We start from the raw sequence: 12,740 nt of genomic DNA, 5'->3' as shown, positions 1-12,740 counted from the left end.
AGAAGATAAATATTTACCTGCCTGAGATTCTCCAATATTTCATTGCTAGAATCCAAAGTTCGCATACCAAATTTTAAAGCTTGAGGAAATGGTACCTTAACTGGGTTCTTGATTACCTCGACTTCTTTGGGCAGCTCGGCACCACTACTGCTTTGATTCTCTTCAACATCTTTTGACTTATCAGTTGTTGGGATATGTAAGGATTTACCACTATGTTTCACAATGGCATTGATATCTTTCAAATTTTCTTGTGCCATATGTTGACTTGGGGTGTGGATTGAGCTTGAGAAGGGAACTTGCCACGCTCATTCATACTCAAGGAACTCATCAACTTGGATACATGGCTCTTTATCTCATTGTTTTCTTCAATAACCTTCGTAACAAATATTCAAACTTTTGATTGGTTTTACTCTGTGCCTCAATAAAAACATGTAAAGTATCTTCTAGGGGGTTCCTAGAAGAAGATGATGCATGATACGGTGCAGGGTAGGCTCTAGGTGGTTGTGTAGGCTGCTGGTTTTCAGATTGCCAGCTAAAATTGGGGTGATTACGCCACCCCGGATTGTAGGTATCGGAGAAAGGTGCAAAAGACTTCTTGTACATAAATAAGGCATTACATTGTTCCTTATACATTCCCCTCATTTCAGCAAATGTGGAGCACTCTTGAACTAGGTGATCTACCACACCACACACGAAATACGATCCAAATGACTCTACATGAGTAGCCATGTGTGTTGGATTTAAATCCTTAGTTTTTAACACCTCTAACTCCATAGTAAGCATCTCAATTTTAGTTTTTAGGTTATCCTCTTCCCTAAGCTGGTAAATTCCACCATCATTTGGATTTCTAGCAGGCCATGACCTATTTGTACTCTCAGTAACACTAGGTTCGGTCCAAGTGTGAGTTTTTTCAGCAAACTCATTGAGATATTCTATAGCCTCATCTAGATTTTTCTGCAAAAATTCACCATTACACATCATCTCTATGAATTGACGCTCTCTAGGTGTAAGTCTCTAATAGAAATAACTAACTAAGCGGCAGTTCTCATACCCATGGTGAGGACACATACTCAACAACTCCTTAAATCTCTCCCAAGCCCGATACAAAGTCTCACTATCCTTTTGTGTAAAGGTGGAGATCTGCCACTTTAAAGTATTGGTCTTATATTGGGGAAATATTTGTTGAAGAAGACCTGTGTCATCTCATCCCATGATCTTATGGATCGTAATCTTAGTGAGTACAACTAGCTCTTTGCTCTATCCTTCAAAGAGAAAGGAAAGAACTTAAGTCTTACAACATCATCTTGTAATACCCGAGTTCTACTACGTAGATCCTTATGTCATGTTATTAATTCTTTAAGTTAAATATTTTGAGATAAAGATTTTTTTTATTTTTAATTATTTTATTTTAAGTTGGGTATGCTTTTGTTTTAATGTGATTTATTAAAATAAATCAAGGGTATGATTTTAAGACCTTACAATATTTTTCTCTTAAGCCCTCTAATTTTCATTTATTCAAGAAATGACTCAAGCTCTCTCCACCATTGGATGGATAGGTAAGGGAAATATCCTTCCACATTTGATCTCCACCGTCCATCTCCCTAGCTTATGGGACAAGCTTTGACTAAAATCAAATTAAGTCTTTTCTCTTGAACCCGTCGGCTTCTAAGGCAAGGAATAAGTCCTCTTATTTTTTCTCTTGACCCGTCGATTTCTAAGGCAAGAAAAGGAGAAAAACTTCTCAAGCCCCAACCGTGTGACACTACCATCCGATTCTCTCCCATTTCCATTCTTCTTCCAATCTTAAGCCAAGCACCCATTATTTCTTCTTCTCAATAGGAAAATAGCAAGGTAAGAGTACCCTTAACCTTTCTCCTTTGTATATTTCGAACCTAGCCATGGTTTAATCAAGTGGGTTTTCATTTTGTTGTTATTGATGTTTCTGTTTTGGTTTTCCAGCCAAGGGTTCGTGTGCTCTCTAGTTCCCTAAGCCGAACCCACCTCTCCTCTTCTCCATTTTCGTGTTTTGGGAAGGATTCACCAAAGGTAAAATCCCTAGCTTGACTCATTCGGTTTTAGTTTGATTTTGGAAGCCAACTAAGTTGTTTTAACTTGTATCTTAATTATAGTTATTATCTATGTTGTCAATAAATGTGGATGCTCTGTTTTTAGCCCAAACCGAAAGTGTTGAAGTTGTTTTGCTCTGTATTTTCCTATATTTCGAAAATGCTATGTTGTTATTAAACTTGGTTTAATCATAGGTGATGATTAAAGTGATTTTAGTTTATATATGTTGGTATCATGTGTCTTGTGTTGAGGTTGGTTGGTAATCTGTTTTTAGGATGCTAAAGTTCGGTTTAGAGGTTTTGTTTGGGTCTTGTAATTTTATATCTTGCTTTTGAAAGGTATTAAGTGAGTAAAGCATAAGCTTGAGTGTTTAAAGGTTTCAAAGTTGCTTAATGGGTAACCTTGGTATACCTTGTGCTACTCTAATTTTAATGGGATATGTTATCTAAAGTATTTAAAATATTGCTTGTGTGGCTAAATTATAACATAGTTGGTTTAGGTATAGGAGATTAATTATGCATGATATATTACAATATGTAAAGCTGTCCAAGTACCCCTAAGCCCATGTCATGTCATACATTGTCTTGATGTAAAAATAGCTCATTTATGTTGTCCCTCGTTTGGTTAAATTCTACCTAACCCAATAGTCCAAAATATTGATAAGTTAACCTTTTTATAATGAGGGACCACAAGTTGATTTAAAGGACATGTTTCCTAAGCTTGTTTAACCTACTTGAGATGCCTAAATCTATTTTAAAACCCATTGTTGAGAATTTCCAGATTTTATCTCTTAATGTCCATAACCCAAAGTGAGATTGAACCAAAGAGACCTTACTTGAAGCCTATGAATTCTTAACTACTTATCATATAAGCTTTTAAAATAGTCTTTCCATGGACAACTAGCATGTCTTAATATTTAAGTTATTTATCTTGTAAGTTGAGGCGAGGAGTAGTCATTTGGGTTAATGCTAAGCATAAAAGGGACGTTAGATTGTAGTATCATGATTTTCTCTTTAAAAAGGAAGGCTAAAGAATATTGAATGAATATTAACACGCTTATGCTATTTATTGGAATATGACCTATTGTGAAGTTGGAGGTAACGAGGAGCATAGAGGTAAGTAGCTATGACCATGTTTCTTACACCAAGTTCTCTTTATGAAAGAATGTTTCTCTCTCTCATTGCAAATGTTCTTCTAAAGAAAAGAGTAAATGAATATAGTATGTACAAGCCCTTTCTTGATAGCCCCTGTTAGGCACTTATCGATTATAATTGTGTGTATGTGTATTAGGTAATGCATGCACGTAGGTTCTAAATCATGAGATTTTCATACATGCTCTCTCAAGAAATGTATTGATTATTCCTATATGTAGTATAACATGAAAATGTATCTTATTCATAAAAATGCATGTGCATCGGATTAAGAAATATGATAAAAATGTTTCGATTGCAAAGGAAAGGAAAGGAACGTCTCATGCCTTATGCTTTAAGCGATGCTTTAAATGACGTGAAGAAAGCGTTTTTAAATATCCCTATGAACTGATACTTTAAATGACACAAAGAAAGTGTTTTAAAATGTCCCTATGGACTGATGCTTTAAATGACGTGAAGAAAGTGTTTTAAAAATGTCCCTATGAACTGATGTTTTAAATGAAGCGAAGAAAGTGTTTTAAAATGTCCTTATGAACTGATACTTTATGGATGCCATGAAAGATGATATTTAAGCTCATGCTTTTAAATGATGTTTTTCCATGAATGAATTGTTAAATAAAAAGGTCTGAAAGGACTGAAATGAATGAAAGAAAGAAAGGACAGAATGAATGAATGCTTTAATGTATGAAAATACGTAACAACCATGACTGAATGAAAGGGTACCAAAGGAATGGGCAGATTGCAATGTCGGGTAAGTAGTACTGGTAGTGCACCCAGTGCTGCCCCCTGACTGAAAGGGATTCCCAACTTGTGGCCACGGGAAGAATCCAGGTCCAAAGGAAGGCCGCTAACCCTAACACACAAGGCGTAATAGTGTGTACTGGCCAAAGGAAAGTGGAACATGAAAGCATAGTTATTTCTCGAAGATATTTATGCATGAAAGTATTGCTTATTCCTTAAAATGTTAATGCATGAAAGCATTGTTAAATTCTCAAAATATTTATGTATGCATGTTTTCAAAAGAAAAAGAATACATGATTAGTACATTAACGGCATGATGTACTACTTATTGAGTATTCGACTCACTTTATGTTTATATTTTGAACATCCAGGTAATGACGAAGAGGCTGGAGAGCAAGGCATTACTGCAGAGGGATAGGCAAACGCTTAGTGTCTTCCTTGTTGGTTCGACCTTGCATGGATGATGGGTTATGTTTATGGATGTTTTTATGTTGGGATGGAGTCTCTTCCTGACTAGAACAGTTATGTTTTTATGAACGTATGATGAACTCTAAGAGTCTCTTATGGATGAATGTTTGAATAGAATATTTGAATAGAATGTCTATCAGATGTTCCCTTTATTAAATTAGAAATTTAGAGTACATGTATATCATGTTCATGCTGATCGCATATTACTAGAAAGAAAAAAAGAAAAAGGAAGAAAGAAAAGAAAAAGGACAGGTATGTACGTAGTGATTCCACCCTTTCCGGGGTGGGTTGTTATAGGCTTGGTATTAGAGCAAAAGGTTATAAGGTCCTGTAGACTTTAGGGATGAACTAAGCTAAAGTCCTCTCTCTAAAGTATGCCAAGCTCTGCAGCAAGTTTAAAGGTATTTTCTTATTGTGTATCATGAATTATGTTAGAATGATTGCAAGTTATGCATATATGTTTCATATGAGTCCATTGCTATTGTTACTATTATACGTGTTTTAGTATGGCATCGATAGACAATACTAGGAAAGATAGATGTTGGGGGTGACCCCGTTCCCATAGTGTAAATAATCAGTAGGAGATTCCCAAAGATACGAGGGACCTCACCAATGCAGTTGCATGCTTGATAGAGACTATTAATGATGGACAAACTAAGACACAAATGCAAACCCAACATTCAACCACCTTCAAACTATTCTGTAGATAGCACCCTCTGGTGTTTGATGGCAAGTGTAGCGAAGTAGATGCTGACAACTGGATCGAGTGCATAGAGAAGATCTTCCGTGTAGTCTTGTGTTCGAAACAAGAGAAGATGGAATTCGCTGCTTACAACTTATTTGATGTGGCAAACGAGTGTTGGAAGTCTACTCATGGGCTTATTCCGCAAGAGTTAAGCGAGGCAACTCCAATTTGGTAGGTGATATTTAAAGAAGCTTTCACTAACCGATTCTTCCCCTTATTTTCCCATCGTGCATTAGTATTAGGCGATTATGTTGCTACCCATTCTTTTATATCCCGTAAAGTTGCATGTTTAAGTGAGAGGACCCCTGAGTCCTTAGGGTGTGTGATGTCTGCTTCTACCCCACTTGGAGACTCCGTAAATTGTAGTTTCGTATTGAAGGGATGCGCGATAGAGATACAAGGTCGGCACCTCCTTGCCGATTTAATCCTATTCGACATGGACGAGTTCGATGCCATTTTGAGCATGAACTAGCTGTCTAAGCACCATGCCTGCATGGAGTGCTTCAAGAAAAGAGTGGTCTTTAGACCACTGGCTGAGAAAGAGTTCCGCTTTTGTGCAGTGGGTAAGTGCCCTAAGCCCAAGATGGTTTCCTCGCTAAAGGCCACCGAGATGCAGAAGAAGGGTTCTGTGGGATTCTTGGCTAATTTGGTTATGTCTCAACCACATGAGCCTCAGCTTCTGGATGTGAGAGAGTTCCCTGATGTCCTTCTAGATGAGCTACCTAGTTTGCCTTCGGATAGAGAGATTGAGTTCTCAATAGATCTTATACTAGGAACGGCACCGATCTCCAAAACACCCTATCGGATGGCAACTGTAGAGCTTAAAGAGCTTAAGGATCAGTTGTAGGAGTTTTGGAGAAGGGCTTTTTTTGCCCTAGCGTGTCACCATGGGGAGCACTAGTCCTCTTTGTGAAGAAGAAAGACGGATTGTTGCGCATTTGCATCGATTATAGAGAACTGAACAGGGTGACCGTTAAGAATCGGTACGCGTTACCTCATCTTGATGATCTATTTGATCAGCTTCAAGGAGCCCAGGTATTCTCAAAGATCGATCTCCGTTCAGTATACCACCAGTGGAAGTGTTCCTACAAATTTTAAGGGAGAAGAAATTGTATGCCAAACTGACTAAGTGTGAGTTTTGGCTACAAAAGATTTCTTTCCTTGGCCACATAATGTCGAAAGATGGGATCTTTATGGATCCTTCGAAAGTCTAGGCAATTGTAGAATGGCCTAGACCTAATATGGTCTAGGGGACCAAGAGCTTTTTGGGTCTTGCGGGATATTACCGGAGATTTGTCGAAGGGTTTTCCCGCATTGCAGTCCCCATGACAAAGCTCACCAGGCAAGGGGAGAAATTTATATGGATTGAGGAGTGTGAGAAAAGCTTCCAAGAGTTGAGAGAGAAGCTTGTGACGGAGCCTATTCTGACTATACCTTCAGGTACAAGTGGTTTCGTGATATACAGCGACGCGTTACGCCAAGGGTTGGGATGTGTCCTGATGCACCACGGGAGAGTTGTAGCGTATGCCTCAAGCCAACTCAAGGATTATGAGAGCAACTATCCAACCCACGACCTAGAGCTAGCAGCAGTTGTCTTCGCCTTAAAGATTTGACAACATTACTTGTACGGGGAGTGCTATGAGATCTACACGGATCACAAGAGTCTTAAATATTTTTTCACTCAGAAGGAATTAAATGTGAGAATACGCAGGTGGTTGGAGCTGATAAAGGATTATGACTGTATCATCAACTACCATCTCGGCAAGGCTAATGTTGTAGCAAATGCCATCAGCAGGAAGTCTTCTTCTGGTACCCTTGCGAGCATGTACACCCCTCAGAAATTTATTCTCCTGGACATGGAAAAGCTCGGAGTGGAGATGGTGAGGGATGTATAGGCAAGGTTAAGCACCCTGGTTCTTAGTCCGACAGTATTGGACCAGATTAAAGCTGCTCAGAGTGAAGATGTCAACCTCCAGAAGATCAAGACAGAGGTTTCAGAAGGGAAGCAACTCGACTTTATGGTTTTTGAAGATGGGTCCCTGTGGTTCAAGGGGAGATTTTGTGTACCAACTGAGCAAGAATTGCGCGATCTACTATTGAGAGAGGCACACAGGTCTTTATACACAGTGCATCCAGGTAGCACCAAGATGTATCAGGACCTAAGACAACATTACTGGTGGAGCGGAATGAAGAGGGACGTATCCAATTTTGTATCTCAATGTCTGACTTGCCCAATGGTTAAGGTCGAGCATCAAAGGCCTTCAGGAACACTGCAACCAGTGCCGATCCCAGTTTGGCCATGGGACGATACCAACATGGACTTCTTGACAGGATTTCCTAAAGCCCCGGGTGGACAAGACTCAGCATGGGTGATCGTCGATAGGTTGTCCAAGATAGCTCACCTCATCCTTTTTAGATGACCTATTCGATGAGCAAATTGGCAGAACTATATGTCCAGGAGATAGTCAGACTACATGGGGTTCCATCCAAGATCGTGTCCAAGACAGCTCACTTCATCCTATTCAGATGACCTACTCGATGAGCATGGCATTACTGCAGAGGGAAAGGCAAACACTTAGTGTCTTCTCTGTTGGTTTGACCTTGCATGGATGATGGGTTATGTTTATGGATATTTTTATGTTGGGATGGAGTCTCTTCCTAACTAGAACAATTATGTTTTTATGAACGTATGATAGACTCTAAGAGTCTCTTATGGATGAATGTTTGAATAGAATGTCTATCAGGTGTTTCCTTTATTAAATTAGAAATTTAAAGTACACGTGTCATGTTCATGCTAATCACATATTACTAGAAAGAAAAAAAAAAAAAAGGAAGAAAGAAAAGAAAAGGGACAAGTATGTACATAGTGATTCTGCCCTTTCCGGGGCGGGGTTGTTACACATCTGTGGCATTATGATTATAGAAAGTCGCAATTACTTTCTCAAACTCCAGAATGTGCAAATAAGGATTTTTATTTTCTAAACCATGAAAGGTGAGAAGTAGTTATATCATCATTGTTTTAAAATCAAGTTGACTAGTGTAGGCTGGAAACATGATGGTGTGGCTGTGCATGTAGGGTGGAGGTAATCCTGAAGAGTTCTAGTAGGTTGATCTTCGTATTCACTCATTTCTTCGGGACTAGATGGATTGTCAAATAAAGGGTTAAAGAAAATTTGATTCTGACTCTACCACAGGTCTACAAGCAAATCTACCCAAGGTGTCTCTATATCTGTGCATATAAGGTAACAAAATACTAAAACTAAAAATAATACGAAAAGAAAGAAAAATGTAGCAAGCTAAAAAAGGGAACGAAGTTACCGTCTTTACAAACTACTGAAAGAAATTATTTGTTTCATTTCTTCCACCATCTCCCTGACAACAGCGCCAAAATTTGATTACACTCAAACTAGTACGTGGTATTATAGTATAGTTCAGGGTGTCGATCCACAGGGAGTCGGAAGAAATACAACAAAATGCAAGCTTAAAAGAAAAGATCAAATTATAATATGAAAAAAATCTGAAAATTCTACCTAAAACATGTAATTAAAATGAGATTAGGGCATAGATAAGAAGGCAAGTAAAGCTTTGGGCTTCCATCAACTGGATCCAATGCTCTGACTTTTTCAATCCAAATGATATACACAATTAAGAATTATAGCACAAAATTTCTAATTGGAAGATATGATATTATATTCATCTACTTTCTCAAATTTAATTCTAGAATCTATTCTCCATTTACATACCATGGTTTTCATATATAAAAATGAATATCAGATCTAGAGACGACACTGTATTCACAAACAATAATGTAGCAAAAGATCACATCAATGGCATGAAAAGCCTGTTTAAGTCACAATCATATATTCATAATCCTATAGCTTAACAAAATCAAATTATAGCAAGATTTAATATAATTGTCTCAAACTTATAATATCCAAAACAAATAGAGAATTGAATCATAAAATCTTAAACAATAAAGCTTAATCTATGAATTGAAATATAGTCAAACTATTTTCACCAATCAATTTCCGCCCTAGGCTTTACCTAAGATTTAGTTTTTTATAGAAGAACTAAAAAATAAAAATGGTATTTTTGTCTTCTCGAGATATGTGCCTCCTCCCTTCAAAAACTGCTCAATTTCGTGGTAATGATATGCTTACATAGGGTAGGAAAGAAACACTAATGTCTTCATGTTTCCTAAATAAAACATCGCCTAAATTTTAGAACTCAACTTGGAAGCCACGTATGCACTTCAGGAGTTCAAATTTAGAAAATTCTATTAGAGATGCATTTATAGCCCTTTAAAATAGCTTTCCAGCACATCAAGAATCGCATCAATTGGATGTGTGAGTGAAAGTTTACGATCAAAATACTAAAATTTGTCCAGACTATCTCTTAGCGAATTTCGGACTTGGACTTCTTACGGTTTCCTTTTGTAATTTTTTTCTTGATCCAAATTGCTCTCAAAACTTATCATTATCCTTATTTGAAGAGTCCTACACTCTTTGAAAGTTCTTAGCTTGTTCCAACGTCTTGCCCACTTTAAAGTCCTCATTTGAATTTGACTGGGCTTTGACTTGCTCTTTATAGACTCTGAAATTAAACATAAAAATCTGCTTAGGAGTATCCCAAAGTGAATAGAAACTCAATTTAAGAATACACATTAATTCCTATAATTTCTATTCACATTTTAATATTTTAGTCTAATAATAGGGTATTTCGAGTGAACTTTCGTATACTCATCAGGGTGTCAGCCAAAATCAGGGGCAAAACTAGTTCATAGTTTTCTACCACAAACTGTCTTGTGAGAGGGAGGCGTAAGGGTTCTGAGTTTGGTGGCTCAGTTTCGTGGGCCTTAATGGGCCTTGATTGAATGGGCTTCTATTTAGGTTGTGTTTGGTTGTTGAAACAAACTCAACTCATCTCAAACGAAACATTTATGGGACCCGTTACTTTTTCAACTTTCCATAGAAAAGTTAAACTCATCTCAACTTACTTCATAAATTTCAATCTAAAACATTAAACCTATCTCAACCTAAAAAAGTTAAACACATCTCAATGGAACCCATAAAATACTACTATTCACAACCCAACTCAACATCTTAGAGTTTCAGTGGGGTTTGGGTTGCTATCAGACCTTGCAAGTGTTTTTCTGACAATTCGCCACTTGTCAACCATGCACTGATAGAGGAGATTTTCTAGAAGGAAGAGGAAGGGACTTGTGAGCACAATGACCATCATAACCCTAGATTTTCGGCCACTACACTCAAGGGCATACACTCATGCACCACTTGTCACTTTAGGGTTTCATAAGAAAGCCTTGGGTATTCAAAAAGGCCACCTAGGAAAGGAGCACTAGAAGATGAACAATCTTCAAGGGGAAATAAAAGGAAGTGGACAGTAAGGACACACACACACGCCTATGTCATGTCACACACATTTGTGGTTATTTTACTGTTTTGCCCTAAGGTACATTGTACCTAGACAAGAGAAAATGGGGTTTAAAAGACCAAGAGGTTTGGTTAAGGGGGAGGTTACACGCCACACCATGTGCCTTTTAGCCTTCCCAAAGCAATCCAATGATGAAGAAGATGAAAAGGCATTCGGCTAGGGGAAAATATCACACTCTACTTGTCCTTCATGCAATGGATCTCTAGCAACCAATAGGATTTGTGGAAGAGTTCTATATAAAGGAGGAGGAGTCACATGCCCAAGGGCTTCTCTTTTTGTCATTTTCGGATTTTTGCATGTTCTCACCCTATCCACACTCTCTCACACTTGGTGTTGTCCTCACTTTCTTGAGTTTTCTTTCCAACCAAACACAAAAACTAACTCTTCTCTACATCCAAGGAAGGACCACCAAACCAAGCACAAAGGAATCTAAGGTAAGGAACTCTTTTTCTCATCTTTCTTTACACTACTCACACATCACTCGAGGAGATGATAGAATCTCCAAAGAGCTTGAGATTCTTGTATGATTTCAAGGTTATTTTATCTTGAAAAAATCTAGGGTTTTTCGAGGGGAGGAGAAGCCGAAACTTTGAGGACTTGCATCCTCTATACAATTGGTTAAACACACACAAATCTCATATGTTCATAACCTAGGCATGGTTACGTTAACTTGAAGGGTTTTTGTGCTCGAAAACCCTAGAGCCAAAAGGTTGAAGTATTTTCCACAACACATGACAAACCCTAGAAACCTTACACACACTCACGCACAGGAATTAGGGTTCAAAACCCTTGTTCTAACAAGTTGTACTTCCATTTACAGCTTGCTAGTGTTTTCTTGAAAACATTTTCTAAGTAAACAACATTCAACTTAATTTGGTTAACATGCGTATATATTTGTGTAAATCTTTCTTTGTTATTGATTACATTTGATTGTCAATCTATGTTTTACTTGGTTGAATATGTTGTTTCAACTTTATATAAGATCATGAAAGAGGTTATATGATTCAGATCTATGTTGAAAATGCCACGATTCACATGCACATGTTCGGTTTTGCTTGAGGACATGTGCATGTTTTATGTGTCTTGAAGATTCGGTTATTGTAAGGTTATGTGTTTCGGATTTATGTGACGTTGCCATGATTTCATGTTTGTTTCACCCTTGCCATGACTTTTATCTATTATGCTTCAAGTTTGGAACACGTTAAAATGAAATTTCTCTATGTTACATGCCTTTGATGTTTCGGCCAAGTCATGTTCTTCTATGTTCATGAAGTTGTTTTGATATTTCATATGTCCTATGTTATCATGCCATGATTTGAATATGTTACGCTTGATGATTTCATGCACGGCATCTCATGTGTCACATGTCAAGTATAAGAAGGAACACGTCTTAAGTCTCATGTCACATGCATTTGGGTAAATGGTCTTTTAAAAAAAAAGTGTCAAAGAAAAATGTTTTATCACGACCCCAAATGCTAGGACAAGGGAATGTCCTAGTGGAACTCCTATGTCCACTCTGAAGTGCTTAAGAATAGAGTGGTAACCCCTGGGTCGACAAAGAACCGTCGACGTGCTTCGAATGAATCTTTTTGGAAAGGATGCCGGAGCAAGGTAGCACCTAATCGCTAATGGGTGTCATGACTAAGGCTAATAACTCGACGAAATATTGTCATGTTATAATGATTATGAATAAGACGTATTCACCATGATGTACAAACCGTTGGTGGTGCGGTAACTAGCAGGAACACACGGTGCTTAGGGGAGCCGTGATGTATCCACCATGTGTTATAAGAACAAGACAAAGAGCTCACATGAAACGGATCACGTGATATGATAAGATATGAAATTATGTCAAAGAATGTTTTTCCAAAAAGTCCAAAGAATTTGTTACATGTCTTTTGAAAAAGGTCAAATGCATAAGTCAAGTTTTGGGTCACGTCATGTGTTAAGTACATGTTCATGCATACATTTCACGGTTTGTTACTTGTATGCATATGTTAATCATTGTATGTTGTATGTTTACTTGCTGAGATTTCTAAAAATCTCATTGTGGTAGTTTCCACTACCATTCCCCACCCGGAATGGTAGAAGTTGTGATAGGTTTAGAAGATCACCCC

General features: G+C 37.8%; 1 non-coding gene across 1 annotated transcript; it reads left to right on the top strand.

Moving 5' to 3' along the window:
- Window positions 1-1,048: 1,048 nt before the first annotated feature.
- On the top strand, window positions 1,049-1,156 carry LOC121243886. Its single transcript, XR_005936319.1, has one exon. It is a non-coding gene; the product is annotated as a small nucleolar RNA R71 (small nucleolar RNA).
- The last annotated feature ends 11,584 nt before the right edge of the window (window positions 1,157-12,740 follow it).

The sequence above is a fragment of the Juglans microcarpa x Juglans regia genome, chromosome 1D (genome assembly GCF_004785595.1).
Source record: "Juglans microcarpa x Juglans regia isolate MS1-56 chromosome 1D, Jm3101_v1.0, whole genome shotgun sequence".
In the NCBI taxonomy this organism is placed as follows: Eukaryota; Viridiplantae; Streptophyta; class Magnoliopsida; order Fagales; family Juglandaceae; genus Juglans; species Juglans microcarpa x Juglans regia.
The sequence above is the reverse complement of the archived record's forward strand: the minus strand, read 5'-3'. Positions and strand labels throughout refer to the sequence as shown.